The sequence below is a fragment of the Crocodylus siamensis genome, chromosome 4 (genome assembly GCF_052110815.1).
Source record: "Crocodylus siamensis isolate JL-2025a chromosome 4, ASM5211081v1, whole genome shotgun sequence".
In the NCBI taxonomy this organism is placed as follows: Eukaryota; Metazoa; Chordata; order Crocodylia; family Crocodylidae; genus Crocodylus; species Crocodylus siamensis.
In genome coordinates this window covers 105,276,193-105,292,387 of record NC_143398.1, presented here as the reverse complement: position 1 = coordinate 105,292,387, position 16,195 = coordinate 105,276,193, and positions in this window count along the sequence as shown.

Genomic DNA, 16,195 nt, shown 5'->3' with positions numbered 1-16,195 from the left:
CTGCAACACACCTCTCCTCTGTATAGAAGCAGAGCACCTCGGTGCTCTGTGACAGAATTTATAGTCATTTTGCTTGAATCTTATTTGCTATCACTGGGCACATTTTCACATGCCTCTTTTAGATAGGTTTAGCCAAAAATCTCCATTTTTTTAAGTTCATTAAGGGCATGTCTCTACACATCCATGCCCTTAATGTGCCTTCAAAATGGTGATTTAAGGCTAGGTGAGCCTAGCCTGCATAAAGCAGGTATCAAATTTAGGTGCGAATAGCTAAGTTGCATTAGCGCATGTGTAGATGCACTAATGTACATTGATGTAGTGTCCATCAAAGGGTGCACCCTGTGTTAATGCACAGTGTGTTAATGAGACTTAGCTATTCGCACCTAGATTTAATACGCCTTAATGTGCATTAGTATGGCCACGTGTAGACACATGCCTAAATTACCTTAATGCGCCATAAGCAAAGGTGCATTAAGTTTAGGCATGTGTAAATACATGTGTAAACACACCAACTGTTTACATGCCAACTGTCAGTCCTCAATCAGGTGAGTATCCTCTTTTTTCTTTGAATTACCTAAATTCCGCGAGTTTGGAGACCGATATCCCTCCAGAACTCAATTCATCATTTTACCTCTGCTCAGAGGCTTCCTCTTGCCGTCTTCACCCCAGACCCCTGCCGGGGGCTTGCTACTTGGCATCTTCCACTCTTATCTCCTGGGCTCGTCCCTTTCATCAGGGCCAGCTGCGGACAGCTGCACTTGAGCTAAGTTTCGGTTTTGGGCTCTGCCCTGCCGGTGACCCCCACTTCCCCACCCCAGAAGGAATCTGTTCCCTCAGTAACAGGGTATTGTGATGTTACAATCAGGAATAACATTAAACGGGAAATCTTTGGGATTGATGCATGCAATTGAATCATTGCTCTAGGGACAGCTGCCATGGGGAGAGGAATATGATGGAGGTTGATTAATGGGCAAATCTCATTTACCAGCAAGGAAATGCTGCTTCATATCCAGCTCCTTTTTTCATATGACTAGTGAATGACATCCCCAGGCTCATTTGAGAGATCTCTAGCTTTTTTTTGGTTACGTGTATGACACACATCGTTTTAAGCTTTTAGCAGGTTAGTCCTTGTGTTATCTGTCAGTCTCTTTATCTATTGTGTTGCATCCAGATGTGGCCCTGCAGGTTTTATGGCTCCTCAAATTTCCTACTACTCTGCCTGAATTCACCCACTGAAGATCCACGTGAATATTACTGGAAAAGACAGGATGACACTACACATGGACAATAAGGCAGCTGTCTGTATTATCTTTATGAATATCACTTGCACGTCAGTTTACCTATTTGCTATTATTTTACCCGCTTACATGGAATTAAATTAAAAGAGGTAGTTGTGGGGGACAAGCAAGAAGCAACATGATGAGAGATGATTAAAAAAAAGAATACCAAGCATTCTTAAAGAAAAATCAGGGAGCTTTAAATTAGGGAATACCTATCTGCCTGACTCCACCTAGGTAAGCACCTACATTTTTCCCATTCTATGATCCAAGGGGACACTAAAACTAAGTACACATAGTCAAAAAGCCCAGGCTGAATTGATTCAGTCTTTGAAGGTTAGTCTAAGTGGTAAAAGTTGAACCAATAAGCAAATGAACAGATAGTCACTTTTGATTCAGGAAATGCAGTTACATGTCTGCAGTGGCACCAGCCAGAAGCCAGGGGACGCCAGGGCACGGTTCTCTGGCACATAGCCACCATGGACTGTGTGTTCACTTCCTCTTCCTTCTGCCCCCAAGGTCTCTGGGATTTGCAGTCCAGACTCGTAGCAGCAGGACTCTTCAGGGTTGCTCATCACTTCTTCTTCCTGCTTCCAGGTGCCTCTGAGATTTGTAGTCCACAATTGCAGCAAGCACTAAGTAAGCAGGGCAAGGCAACTCCCTGGGGGAAGAGAAGTTTAACCTCCCCCCACCCCAGACTCCAGCAGGGGTTTGCCGGGGAGTGGCAGTGCACCAGCCAGTGATCCCAGTGAGCCAGCCCTTCCTGCTCCAACTAGGGAGCAGAGAGACAGAACCAGCCCTGCTCTCTGGAGCAGACAGCACAGCCCAACCCAGGGCTGCAAAATGCTGAGAGAATGTGATTTAACTTGAACCAGGAAGGGGTCTGGGACAGAAGTTTCATAAACTGGTTTGACCTAAATCAGTTAAGTCTGATACTACATTCAACCCGGTTTGTCTTAGACCACTTTCAGCCATTTTGAAACTGGTTTATGTGTACTGAACTTCTATTCTGTTAGAGTTTTAAACCAGTTTCTGATCACGTAAACCAGTTTATGTGTAACTTCTGACACTAAATACCCTGGCCCCAAGAGGAAGGGGATTAAGCAGGAGGCAGTTGTTAATGAAGATACTTTGACATAGAAACCTTGAGACAGTACTGCAAGGACTCTCTCTGTTTCTTTCAGTCCCGCTATAAGGGTGACTGTTTTGAATGGAACTTACCTGCAACTCCCAAGGGGAAAAGAAGAGTTTATGTATGGCCCAGATAAAAAGACCTTTTGCTGTTTGTCCTTTTTCTCTGATCAGTTCATAGCAGCAGGTGAATAAGTCATACTTTTATTTTGACAACACCGTTTTTAATTGTGTTAATTAGCTGCCAGTCACAGCCTCCCAAAGGAAAAAAAAGCTTACAGCTGCCAACCATAGTTATGCCTGTTGAGTTAACCCAGTTGGTAAATAGGACAGGCTGCAGCTCGGGACCCCTCTAAGAGTACTAACACAGGACAGGTCTACCCAGCAAAATTGGTGAAGGCAGCAAAACCTGTCACCAGAAAGGTGTGCTCAAGAAGGACTACAGCACAGCTTACCTGGTATCCGTGACACTAAATAAAGAATATTTAGCTTGGATGTTGAGGAAGAATTCATAGAAATGAGATCTGTTGAAATTTTGAACAGTCTCTCATTTGTCATGGAAATACCCTGCTTTGGCAGAGCTATGAGCAGTGATATGACCTAACCGGTGTTCTGCATCATCAGTATCAGTGATTCCCTGCATTACAGATGCTACAAGAATGTGAGTGCTTATTATTTCCCAGAGAAGTGGGAAAAAAAGACCCAACAGAAAAGAACAGGTAAACCTGAACGCGATATTGTCATTTGACCTGTATATTTCTCCATTCATACAGTTGCTCAGAGCAGTTGCCTGGCAACTGTTACACTGCGGCTGCCCATGCGTGCAAGGAACCGTATGCTGGAGTGCAGTGGCAGAGTGATTCCACTTACTGGGTAGCAATGATGTCATTTTTCCTTACAGCTTGCACAGCTGTATGAATCCAGCCAATAACCTCGAAAACCGAATCAATGCTTTCTGCGGGGCTGTAACTGCACAACTCCCAGTCACCTTATTGAACTGTCTGTCGGGGGTGTCAGACCAGGAGTCGAGTCTACCAGATTGGCACTGATCTCCCAGTGACTATTGAAAGCAATCTGGGAGACTGGTATTGTGAACAGGTTGAACAGTATATTTAATTACATTACGTCATGTTGGGGAAAAAAAATCTCCTGGAACAGCTTCAGTCAGAGCTGGTAACCCTACAAAGCCCCCTTCATACACCATGCTAAAAATGGCCCCTAACTACCCACAGTTAAAGAAGGAAGAATGCTCTTGATTCCTCTGTTGATATTAAGTTTTGGTACTTACATACCCTGTAGTCCTCCTTTTGAGACCCTATTGCAAGTACGCTATGAATAAATTGCAAGTATGTGAATTTGTTTATGACCCAAGGGTCAAACCAAACTCCATTCAGCCAAAAGTCCTTCCAAGTCCTTCAGATAATTAGCATTCACCTGCACTTCACACTTGAACTTCAGCTTTTGGGGGGCAGGCTTGATAAAGCCATTTTCTTTCTAGGATAATTAATTTGTATTCATCCAGGGACAACTGGAACACTAGAAGGTGATAGAGAGAGACTGCTTTTCACAGCTAGTGAAATTGTGGCATCAGGAAGTCCAGCTACAGAGGATGAAACAGCCCTAGAGTTAATGGTTAATGTGCTTGTACTTGAATTTTAACTGCATGAGCTTTTTGCCTGCTTAAATAAAATAATTATTTTTCAGTGTTTGAAATCTCATCAGCTCTGGCTTTTCAAAAGTAAAGGCAAGGGTGGGGAAAAATGTGCAGTCCCTTAACTGTTTTGTTAAGGGATCAGTCAGGGTCACTCTGTAGGATTTTTTGAACAATATTCAGTATATTGTGTGTCAAAGTCAAAAGTCTGTCTGAGCTTAATGGCCCATTGGGTTAGCATGGTTAAGTACACTACTTTCTGCGGCCAATGGCACACAAGGGAGAAATATGGCTAGCATCGCATCCAGCCGGTTGAGTGCATTAAAAACGATTATCATTCAGGTCATGAAAGAAATGGGTGTTAACTCACCAGGAAACCATGCAAATGAAGATCATGATACTTTAGTGCCAAGGCACCTGCCACAGATGGTAATCTAGTGCTTAAGCCTATGCCATGTGCACATGCCATGCCAGCGAAAGCGAAGAGAAACACATGTTGCACTGTACAGAAGGTAGATACAGCAGAGCTGGTTTGAATGGTCCCTATTGTATTTAACAATGTGCTTTAAGTACTCATTGCTGGGAAGCCCTATTAATAAACGGAGACAGAGATTGTGGTACATGAAAGACAAGGGAACAAATGCTTCACAGTCCAGAGAGTAAATATAGTGCCCTAGGCAAACAAAATTGTATAGTTTAAATGACAATGAGATCTGTACTGATTAATTAGGCTCATTGTTGTCCATGCTCAGATGCAAGGAGGAAAACCATGATGCTGGAAAAAAAGAAAGAATGAAAAAGAAAAGGGGAGAAGTTGGGAAGAGAGGGAAATTATGAAAAGCAGAGCTGCAGAGCAAATTTGTATGTTGCCATGTGACTGGGTCTGGCTTCTTATGATGCAAAAAGGACATTCCTGATAAAAATCTGTTGTTTTATTTTAAAGACACTTTAACTGTAACCAATCCAGGGGTTACCTTTATGAGTCAGAAAAGACAGATGATAACCAGGGATCCTGGTTTTCTCTGTTTAAAAATTGCAGATTCTCTGATAAAAATTGCAAAATCTCTGATTAAAATCCCCCAAATCTATGTTTTTCATGGTTAAAATGAAGCACCACTCTATATCTATATCTATATATATATCTATATCTATATATATATCTATATAGGTATCAGTTGAACACAATGTTTTATTCATATATTTACCACCTTAAAGCAGTTTGGAAGCCTACCGGTGCCTCAATCACTATAATAGAATAAATTCTAAATACCTATACATTTCAACATTTGATTTTGGGTTTTTTATCATGGGAAATCAGAACTAACCCTGCCCCCCTCACACACTAGGATGTGGGTCCAGCTGCACTTCTCCTCCCCACTGCTTTGTGGTGCTTAGCAGCCCCAATATGCTGGTGACCTGCCCATGCAATTGCCCCCCACTGCCAAGCCACAGCCCCCCAGCCCTGCTGGTGCCCCTCACTCCTGACCCACATCCCTCTTGACCCCCTCCCAGCCCTGATGGTCCCCTCACTCCCCACCCCCTGGGCTCTGCTGGTGCCCCTCTCTCCCCAGCCACATCCCCCGGGGCTCCCATCAGGTCTTCTGGGGGGGGGGGGGGGGGACTCAGGGACCCAGGTCCACAGCTCCTTGCCCCCAACAACAACACCTGAGCCCCAGCTGCCACCCATGGGAGGCAGTGGCTGCGGTGGTAGAGTGGAGCACGGAGCCCAGCTCCCCCTCCCCCACGGGCAGTACCTGGAGTGGAGCCCATCGGGGGCAGGGGGAGTGTGGGCTGCCCGCTGTGGGCTCAAGGCTCCCCACCCTGCTGTTCCTCTCTGGGGCCTCCACAGCCCAGCAGGTGGGACCTGGTATGGCAGGGCAGAGCAGGACTGGGTCAGAAAGCTCAGTGCCACTGCTGGGAGCTCCACACCACCATGGTGAGGCACGCCCTGCCCACCTGGCAGCAGCAAGGAGCACAACTCCACACCACTACCCCTGCTGCTGGGAGGTGGGCAGGGGTTGCCTCATCATGACTGTGTGGGGCCTGCGGCAGTGACGTTGAGCTTCCCCGCCTCACTGTGCCCTGCTGCACTGGGTCCCACCCGCTGGGCTGCGGGGGCCCCGGGGGGGGGGGAAGCAGTGGAGCGGGGAGCCTTGAGCACACAGCGGGCAGTCTACCCCCACCCTGCACAAAAATCTGGGGGCATGTACCCCCCATGCTGCCCCTAGGAGTGTTCACAGCAGCAAGGAGCCAGCTTCCCCCCTCCCCATCTGCCAGATGAGGCCCCTGCTGTCTCGCTCTCCATCTGGGCCCTGCAGCTGCACAGTCTGGCCCTGGGCCCCAAGGCCCATGCACTAACCCAGCTGGGCAGCAGCCCCAGCTCTGCCCAACTCCCTCCTTCCCTGACTATGGGGGCCTCAATCCCCCTCCGCCACCAGACTTAACTACGAAAAGCTGCTCTCTAGGTTGCCTGGCAGCCACGTGCATGTGTATGCACCAACATATACATAGTGCCCCCTGTCTGACCGCCCTTCTCCTGCTCCCTGCAGGCCCTTGCAGGCTGCAACTCTGCCAGCCTGCAAGGAGGAACCCACTGTTTCCTCTGTTTTTCTCCTTTAAAAGAGAAAATCTGGGTTTTACCATGTTTTCCCATGGCAAGTGGAAAACCTGGAGCCCTGATGATAACAGGAAAAAAACCATTCATCTTCCATTAAAGCAAGAAGAAATAAAATGTTTGAAAAGGGCTGCAATAATCTACTTTTCAGTAAACCATGAAGGGAAGGCATACATTTTATTATCAGTTACTCTACCTGTGCACTGCACTTTTTTCATGAAAGCTTCCAGTCTCAAGATTTTGTGTATATTTCAGACTTTCTGAGTCTTTAATGATGAAGACCATGCATGATTCATTTGAAAACTTTAAGACTCAGTGTTGAGCATCAAGATGGAGGTCTTTTTCCTTGGAGGTTCTTCTCCTTACTGTGTTCTCTGAGTGCTGCCTTTGCAACTAAAGTGAAAATTCTTGAAAGAAAAACAGTTCCTCCCTTCCCTGATGGGTGATGATTTTCATCTTTATTGATGCAGACAAGATACTCTAAACACAGATGGATTTATGGATCTGGGTGATTACTGGGTTTGGCTGGCTGCCATTACTAGTGCCATGTCCAAAGGTCTTATGAGCCTTTTCTATTTTGATTTTCCATTTCTTGAGTCCAAGGCTGAGCATTTAGGGGTCCAAGGTAGAAAAAGTACCAGAAAATCAGAACCTTTGATTCTTTCAAGAAACATAACCAGCTTGAGCTTCCAAATTCTGTTTTCTTCATCTTCTGGCTTGCTTTTTCTTAAAGATACCTTATATTTAGGAGGAGGAACACATGAGTGGATTCAGACCTCAACTCTGTGACTTTGATGTACACATGAAGCCCATCTACTCTGGTGATTAGTTGATGGAGTGAAGCAGAGTGCAAACAGATGCAACTTTGTGCGACTATCTGGTTGGATTGGTGGTCTGGCTCCTTCAGTGTCTTACTACAATCTTTCTAATGTGGCCAAGTAGCAGCCTGAATCTCCTCTGATTCAGGACTGACTTTTTGAATCTTGGATACACCCTGAGCCTTTTCTCCTATTGGTACGCCTCAGACCAAGAAATGCAGTGAGGTGAGGAACATTGCCCCCAACCACTGCCCTCAAAAACCTCTATTCCTATCATGCCTGAGAGATGCCATGAAGGACATCTCTGGGGCAGTTTGACCAGCACATCTGCACATTGGTTGCATCCGAGAAGGAGCAGGTGACTGGTGTGTGCTTGAAAGCAAGGGTAGATCCAGGTGAGCTGAAGTGGTGCACTCAGCTTTGAAACCTGCTCCACCCAAACTTTAAAATTAACTGCCTAGGAAGAGTAGTGATCTTTCTATTCAGGCAGGGCCAAGGGATTCAACTAACTTCACAGTTCATTATCATCTACTTGGTGATCATCTACTTGATTCCTGCTAATCTCTCCTTACTTCACAGGTATTAACAACCCTAGCTCCTTTTGAATGGTCTTGATGTTCCACCATTCAAAATTTCCTTTCTTCTGCCACCTTGTTGTTCAAAGCCATGCAGACTATTTTGTACATGTAACTATAATAACTATGGCATAATGACTGATGACACCATTTCTTTTTGACTATTTTTTGCCTGGTTCGTGTTTTTTAAATTTAAGATACATTCTAAGAAAGCTATATTTGTTTTTTCTTTGAACTTAAACTGAATAGTGTAGTGCTAAGCCCTTAGCAAATCAGAAAAGCATCTAATTTCTCTTTAACTGGAGAAAGCAATGTGTTGTGTTATATGCAATGACATGCCACAGCATCTGCACCCCTTTTTCAAAATCCTAAACCTGCCCTACTTGAGACCATCCTCCTAAAAGGGCATGAATACAGTTAAATGGTATAAGCTTATTTGATTTTATTAGATATAAATTAGCAAATTTGCAAAGCCTTTCCACTTTTGGAGACTTCTCTTTCATTTTCTGTTGCCCCATGCATACAATTGCCCCATCTTATAATTAGCTTTTTAAAATGAGTGTTTTGTTAAGGCATTTTTGGATGGATAGTTGCAAAGAGGTAATTAAACATCCTGTCAGACTTAATTAGGTTTTTTTTCTTTGGGAATATTTGCACAATTATTATTTCCCTTCAACATTTTGGCTGGAATTAATTAATTCTTCTCTTTGATGGTAGTCATGACTGAATGTTGAATGAAAAGTCTGCTTAGGTTTCTGTTTCGCTTTTTTAATTTCTAGTACTCGGTATTTTTTTTTTCAGAACTTTGAATGCTCCTTTTTAATTGGCCATCTCTATATTCCCCGAATACTTCTGCTGCTGTAGAGCAATTAGTCTGAAGTGCCTTAATTATGGTGTCTCACAAGATTTCCCAGCCTTCTTTCAAAATGATGAGTTTTAATACGTTTCCTGCAGTCAGCACTTACTTAAATAGTAATCTATTTGGTGCATGGACCATCTTTTTTTTATTCTTCCATCTTTTTATAGCTCTTAGTACAAGTGCTAACAAGGTCTTGGTCCATGAGCAGAACTCCTAGATATTACTGCAGTAATACTTCTAAAGATTATAATAGATTTTGCAATTCCTCAATATTTTATTTTCCTGAAAGCTGATGCTCTTTTATTACAGCTTCTGTGAATTAATTCTTTAACTTGCTAAATTTGAGTGACTCACAGCCATGGATTCCAACCTTTCATACTCACTTCCTAGCTTTCAGTAGGTCTTCTACCAAACTTGGACAATTTGTTGGTAATGCATGGTGATGGCTGACCTTTGTTCAACTACAAGTACTTGATTAAAATCTGTCTTCATTATGCTGTCATATCACTTTGGGTCCCTGAAGAGTAGACCTAGGGACTTTCTATTCTAGCTGTCCTCCTATAACAGTGATAAACAGTACCAGATGTTCGCAGGAAGTTTCCACTCTTCTTTTGCTTTTTATCCAGAACATGCAAAAATTTCACCACTACACCCTTTATTTGCTATACACTGTTCCAGATGCAGATGCTTGAGTTGCTTCTTCATAGAACCACTCCAAGAAATGCCTCCGAACTTGCTTCCTGTCTGCTCCCCATGCTCGTACAGCTACAACTGCCTTCACTGCACTCCATCTATGTCATTGGCTCTGTTCCTCAGCTACGATATTATGTACAGCGGATTGGCTCATGATGGCAGGACCATGAATTGTTGCATAAGTGACAACTATCAAAATCCACAGAGTAAAACTATTCACAATGCAGGGGGTGAATTTAAAATGAAATACAAAATTTAAATAATTTAAAACCCCACATTGTACGTGGCAACCAAAATGAGTGGCATTTTTTCTGCTATTTCCCTTCATGATCCATGTAATGTAAAAGATGAAAACAAATCTCCATTAATGTATTTATTTGATAGCAAAGCTCATCTGTTTAGAAAGTAGGCAAAGCAGTGACTGCTTTGTATCCGGTGTCAACACTGCTGACCCTGTCCTCCCCTGCCCCATCCAAATCAGATTGGGGTCCTTAGAGATAACTGGGATATAAATCCTTAAGATACACTAATTTAATAAAATATATACTTTCATTGTAATTGAAAAGAAAAAGGAAGATAGTAAGCTGACTCATTACCCTGTCATTTATTCACTCTTGAAATCTATCCCTTTACTCTCCAGAGAGCTCCAGTCCCACCCGTCCAAATCAGAAATGCTAATAATAAAGGCCGTATTAACTACCATCCCTTTAAGTTTAAATCCTTAAAAGCAAACAAACAACAAACAAAAAGAAACAAATTGTTGGCACTGGATTTGGACCCAGCCCTTAAACCTTTCTGGGCGAGCACAACCCTCAGACCGACCACAACACCTGCCAGTTGTTGATAGGCGAGTTTATTGATACAGAGTGATAACAAAAAAAGCAACAATACAAACTATCGAGCAATTCTATATCTACCAATCATAGGGCTGTTATCAGAGTCGAAGTGCATCTGGCCAGGATGCAGGCTCCACTCTGAGCCTCTCTCTCTTAGGTGTCAGCAGTCTGGAGGTGGGATGCCGAGGCCCACGGGCCCCCTCCAGTGGGGTGCATGAGACGGGCTACTGGCGTGTGCCCTCTGTCTATGGCAGCCTCGGAGACCCTTCCCAGGGATCAGGGATGGGGACCCCTCTTCGGGAAGAGAAGAAGGAGGAAACCAGGTGGGGGAAAGCAAGGAAGGGCAGGGAGGGATGGGAGCGACTCTGTTAATCTCAAGTCTCTGCTTTTTTATTCTCCTTCCTCCTTGATGAATCCTGATAACCCTTCATCCATGGCAATCTCTGGCTGGTTGTCTCTCTGTAGTCACACATCCATGTAGCCTTCCGGGCCTTTTTCCTAATTTGGTCTCTTTCCCCAAAACCGGGGCTCACCATCCCCCCCCTCCCCCCTCCAACTGCTATTCTTGGGCCTTGTAGCTGGTTTCACTTACCTTATGTTATGGGACAGGATGGTGCATACTTCTTTGGTTTCCAGACTGTGTGCCCTTGTTGTCTTAGACATCCTGTCTGCCTTGAAGGCTGTGATCTTGTGTAATGCATGCCCCCCTCAGCTTTCAGGCTGTGTCCATCCGTTGGCCTTGTTGTGCTAGACAGCTCATCTGCTTCCAGGGCTATGTGGAGCTGTGCGTGTGAAACCTAGATTCTTAGAAATCCAGTTAATGCCTGCTACCCATCTGGACCCCTTGTAATGCATATATCTATACCTATAAGCCAATTCCCAAAAAACAGACCTTTAAATACCATTTTTAAGCCAACACAAATCAGAGGCCATGTGTTCCATGAGCACATATTTCTAAGAACCTGGGATTTTGTTATGTTTCTGTTATAATAGTCTTTATACAGCTCCCCAAAGTGTTTTGAGGGGAATACAGGAGGAAGGTGAGTGATGCATAACATTTTTAGTATGAATAAAGGAATGACGTGAGAAAGAGAATGTTTGAATGCGGGGGGGGAAAACCAAACCTCAGTATATCATCATTCATTAAAATGTAGAAGCCGGGAGCCCTCTGCTGGAAACTGGAGGGGAGTGCACAGAAAGAAATGAAGCTGCATCTTACCTTAGAGACTTCATCTTACCAAGAGACTTCAGGGTTTTAGTCCAGCAATAAATCTTAATTGGGTTTTCTACAGTTGTAGAGAGTTTGGTTAAAAAGAAGGTTTACAGGTCTAGTCATCCTTATAGAACAAAAAGGGAGGCAAATGCACCAGGAGGAGTTTTACACATAAGCAGTATAAGCAGCTTTCTACTTATATAACATCATCCTAGCATCACTACTTTGCTAAAAGTCACGTTCCTAACTAACATAGTTATACCAGTACAAAATCTAGGTGTAGACCGGGTTTAAAAACATTTCACTGCCACATCAGTGACACTGTGGTGCTGAGACTACTATACGCTTCAAGATAGAAAGCCTTAACTAGGGAGGTTGTTAAGCTTCAGTCATACCCGTATAATTAGAACAACACAGCAGTTGTGTGAAGACACTGCCTTCATACTTCAATACACTGAATTATGTAATTCTTCAGGCCTTTATTCTGTATAATACCTTGAAGTCTGCTCCAGAGATGAAAAAAAAAAGCTTTTGTCCAGTCTTAGAGGAAATAAGCATAGCATACAAGCCTGAGTTTTACTCTGTGTGAAATCAGAATGCTCCAGCAAAGGTTTTTTTCTTTCTCTTTTTTTCCTTACTGTGCAACAGAAGAAAATAGATTGAAACAGGCCACACGGGCACAACTGCAGCAAGTCAGCATCCTGCATGAGCCCATGACCTTTACAAATACTATGGAGGGAGATTAAAAAAAAAAATCTGCACACACTGATTGCACCTGGCCAATTGTGTAATGAAAATAAAAGGGTCATGTGTGCAAGTCATTTCTTCCTTATGCCCAGCTGGTGATTATCTTGTACTCTGAATCAAGCAGATTGGTAGTCTTTATAATTTAATCCTAGCTGGTGCAGCAACAGATACTATTCTTATTCAAATAAGTGTCTTTGCCTCCTTTGGAGCCTTATTAAGCTATTAGCCTCAATAAATAATAATAATGGTTAGGAGCTCATGCCCAAGGAACATGGCAACAGAGTTCCCGGTTCAAACAAATCTTAGAGCTGGTGTAACGTATTCAAAGACAAGCAAAATCCTTATCTGCTCCTCCTCTCCCTGCCACCCCACCAGCCATTCCTACAGAATAAAATCTTGAAGCTAGTTTAAAAAATATGGCCCACAAAGGGCCTGGGTTTTTCTTAATATGCTGAGTCCATGCTGCTTCTATTGATTTCAGTTGGCATCAAGGAAACAGAGCACCCTGGAAAATCAGTCTCTTTGTTTCTATTATTCTTTTCGTCCATCAAACTGTTTTCTTCTGTGTCTACTTGTCAGTGACTCGCAACCTATTTTCCATCCACTTCACTTCACTTTTCTTTGACTTTGTCTGTCTTAAATAGGCTCCCTCCTTTTATTACCCTTTCAATAATGCCCTGGCGTCCTGTTTCTCCCCACACCTCCACTGTTCTTGGGCCCTTTGTTTTCTCTCTCTCATTTTGACTTCTACATACGTGTTTTTCATATTTCAGGCAGCCCTAAAGCTGGGTGAGAGGTGTTGCTAAGGTGAGGCCACAGAGAGTGATGGATGAGTTATATGGCCCTTGCAAATAGATTCTCCGCATCCCACAGTTGTTCATTTCTAGATGCTCTAACTTTGATGTTTCTATTTAAAAGTTCAAGACTTTGTACATTATTTCTTACTTGTCTTATGAGAGCGCTGATTTGCTCACCACCATTGTAGCAGGTGCTGTGCACATACATACAGCCACAATAGGCCTTGTCCTGAACTTATTATCTACCTGGATAAGACAGAGTGCAAGGGAATTCAGAGGCTTAGGAAGTTGAAATGACTTCTCTAAGACAATAGAGCAGGTCAAGAGCAGGGCTGAGAAGGGAGCCCATAACAATGACCTAAGGAAAAATTATGCTGTTTTGTTATCTATAGGGCTGCATTCAGCCTGAACTCTGTCGTCATTTAATTTTATTTTTATAGGGATTTTTTCCCCACTTTTTCAATTGTGCTCTGTATGGAGGGCATACATTTTTTAACAAGTTTAACTTCGCCTCATTTTCAAAGGCTTTCTCTCTCTTCGTTTTCTCCCTCTCAATTTCTATGCTATTACAATGTGTAATTGTTATGAAGTTGTAGATTAAAGAGGAAGAGAACTGCCAGCTGACACTTACCCACTCAAAAAAGTGGAGCAAATATATATATGTCAGTGTTAGTAGAACAAAAAAGTATTCTAAATCCCTGCTTGGTTGTCTGCCTGCACTGGATTTCATAAAGGGCGGATATGTTTGAGTATATTCAGCAAGTCTGTTTTAAAATAAACTGAAGTGCAGCATGTTTAAAACATATGGTGTGTGTTATTGCTGGGCCTTGTTTTAAAGCTAATACCTGATATGCAGCCTACAGCAGAGAGGCCACTGTCTGCAGCCTTATGACTCATCTTGACTTCTATAGGAAATGCATTGGTACTGCCTTGATGCTGTCTGCCGAGCTGGAAGGGGATTGAAAGAGGGGTTTCACTATGGATGTGCGTTGCTGTTTCAAACTCACTTCCTGGCTGTTGCAGTTGGAAAGCACCGAGAGCACAGAACCTGATGTACAGTGCAGGCCAGGAGCTCTTAAATTATAGTATTTATTGCTCATTATTTACACAACAATCCCATAGCAGAAAACATAAAACAAAATTACATTACAGGAAAATGCTGACATAGGCAGGCTTCCCCTGGGCTGACTAGAATAATAAGATGGGTCCAGCTGCAAAATAGGGAAACAAAGAAAAGGAGGTAAAACGTTCAGGTCAAAGTTTTAAAACTTTAAAATGAGGTTTTTCAGCCTACAGCCTTCTAAAGGGAAGTAGCCTGATTTCCCAAAGTGACTGAGCATCCCTAATTAAACTTACATGAATGGGAACTTGCAAGTGCTCATCGTTTTTGAAAATCAGGCTTTCTTCAGGTGACCTAAAGAGAAATGCACTGCATTCAAAAGCTTGCCTAAGTCTATTCCAAACATGTAGTTGGCCTAATAAAAGATATCACCCATAATAATCCTTGCCTCTCCCATATTTCCTGGATGATCACAGTTACATCACTCTAATCATATTATATGACTGTTTCTATCAATTTCTCTCGTGTGTGTGTGTGTGTGTGTGTGTGTGTGTGTGTGTACAGAGGCAAGTGTGAGTGCATATCCTTCTCTCTCTCTCCTTTGCCACAAGGCTTTGTACAGTGACTTAAGTGGGAGCAGAGGAAGCCTCCCAGCCTGGAAAGCACTAAACCAGGTCTGAAATGTTTACGATAGCCCCAGAGCCGTCAATAGGATCATACTTTTTCTTGGTGATTTATAGAATAACCAATCAGATGTAAGTTTAGATGGAAAATGACATCACAGGTGCTTGCTTTCCTGGGGTTGGAAAGTCTGGAGACAAAATCTGAACCTTTCTTCATCTCCAGTTCTTTAAGAATAGTTTCACCCCTTGTCTACAAGTTAAAAAAACATTAGTTTCCCTCATGAGTTAGGAAAGAGTTTATAGATGCACTCCTGCTCAGCCTGGGAAACGATGTTCCCTCTGACAATAAATTATCAAAAATCACAGCCCTAGACTTAAATTCAGAGTCAGAGTATCACGTAATGAAATTACATGAACGTGAAGGCAAAACAACGCTATGTTAGTTAATCCAGTTACTGTGGATTTATACCCATGTACCTGAGATCAGAAAATGCACTTTTCACTAAAGTCACTTCCCTAAAGTCCAGATCCAGTAAATTTTCCCTATTCAGCAAAGCACTGGACATATATTTAACTGTAAACATGTGTATAACTCACATTTAATTTATTTTTTTAATTTTACCTCTTTTGCTGACTAGGGATGGACTTAATCACACGCCTTCAAGTATTTTGCTGAATCAGGACCTAAACCAGCTGAAAGCAGTTACTAGAAAGCTACCAAGAGCTCCTGTTACACAGCCACTGATAAAATAATATCAACAACACTCACAACACTCATTTGATAATGTAGACACAAAATCACAAGAACAGAACATTGGTCCCTGGAACGCCTTGCAAGTGAATCTTGGCTTCACCCCAAAACATTTATTGTTCATAAATATCTATTGTTGTGCCTCAGGATTTATTTATTAACTTGAGACCATTGTCTTGTTGTGTTGTACAGTTCCAGGGACATTGTTCATTTATTTGCTTTCCCTATTTATCAGGCACGCAGTGCAAAGTATATTAAGCATCACACTGCAGAGACCAGATAATAAAATGTTAAAAACACTTAAGGAGGGCTCTAGCTAGAATATATAACTTGACAAAACATGAGGAATTGTAAAGGCAAAGGAACATAACAGCTTCTAAAATAAATCTTATTGAAGGAATTGCATCAAAGAAATAGCACCAACTAAAACAGCCAACCCCCTCATATAGAAACACATCCTAGAAACAGGTAAAGGGGACCTCTGATCTATGCCAAGAGTTTTTTACAATAGAGAACCCTTTACTGAGCAGGTTTGCCCTCCTGGCTGCTC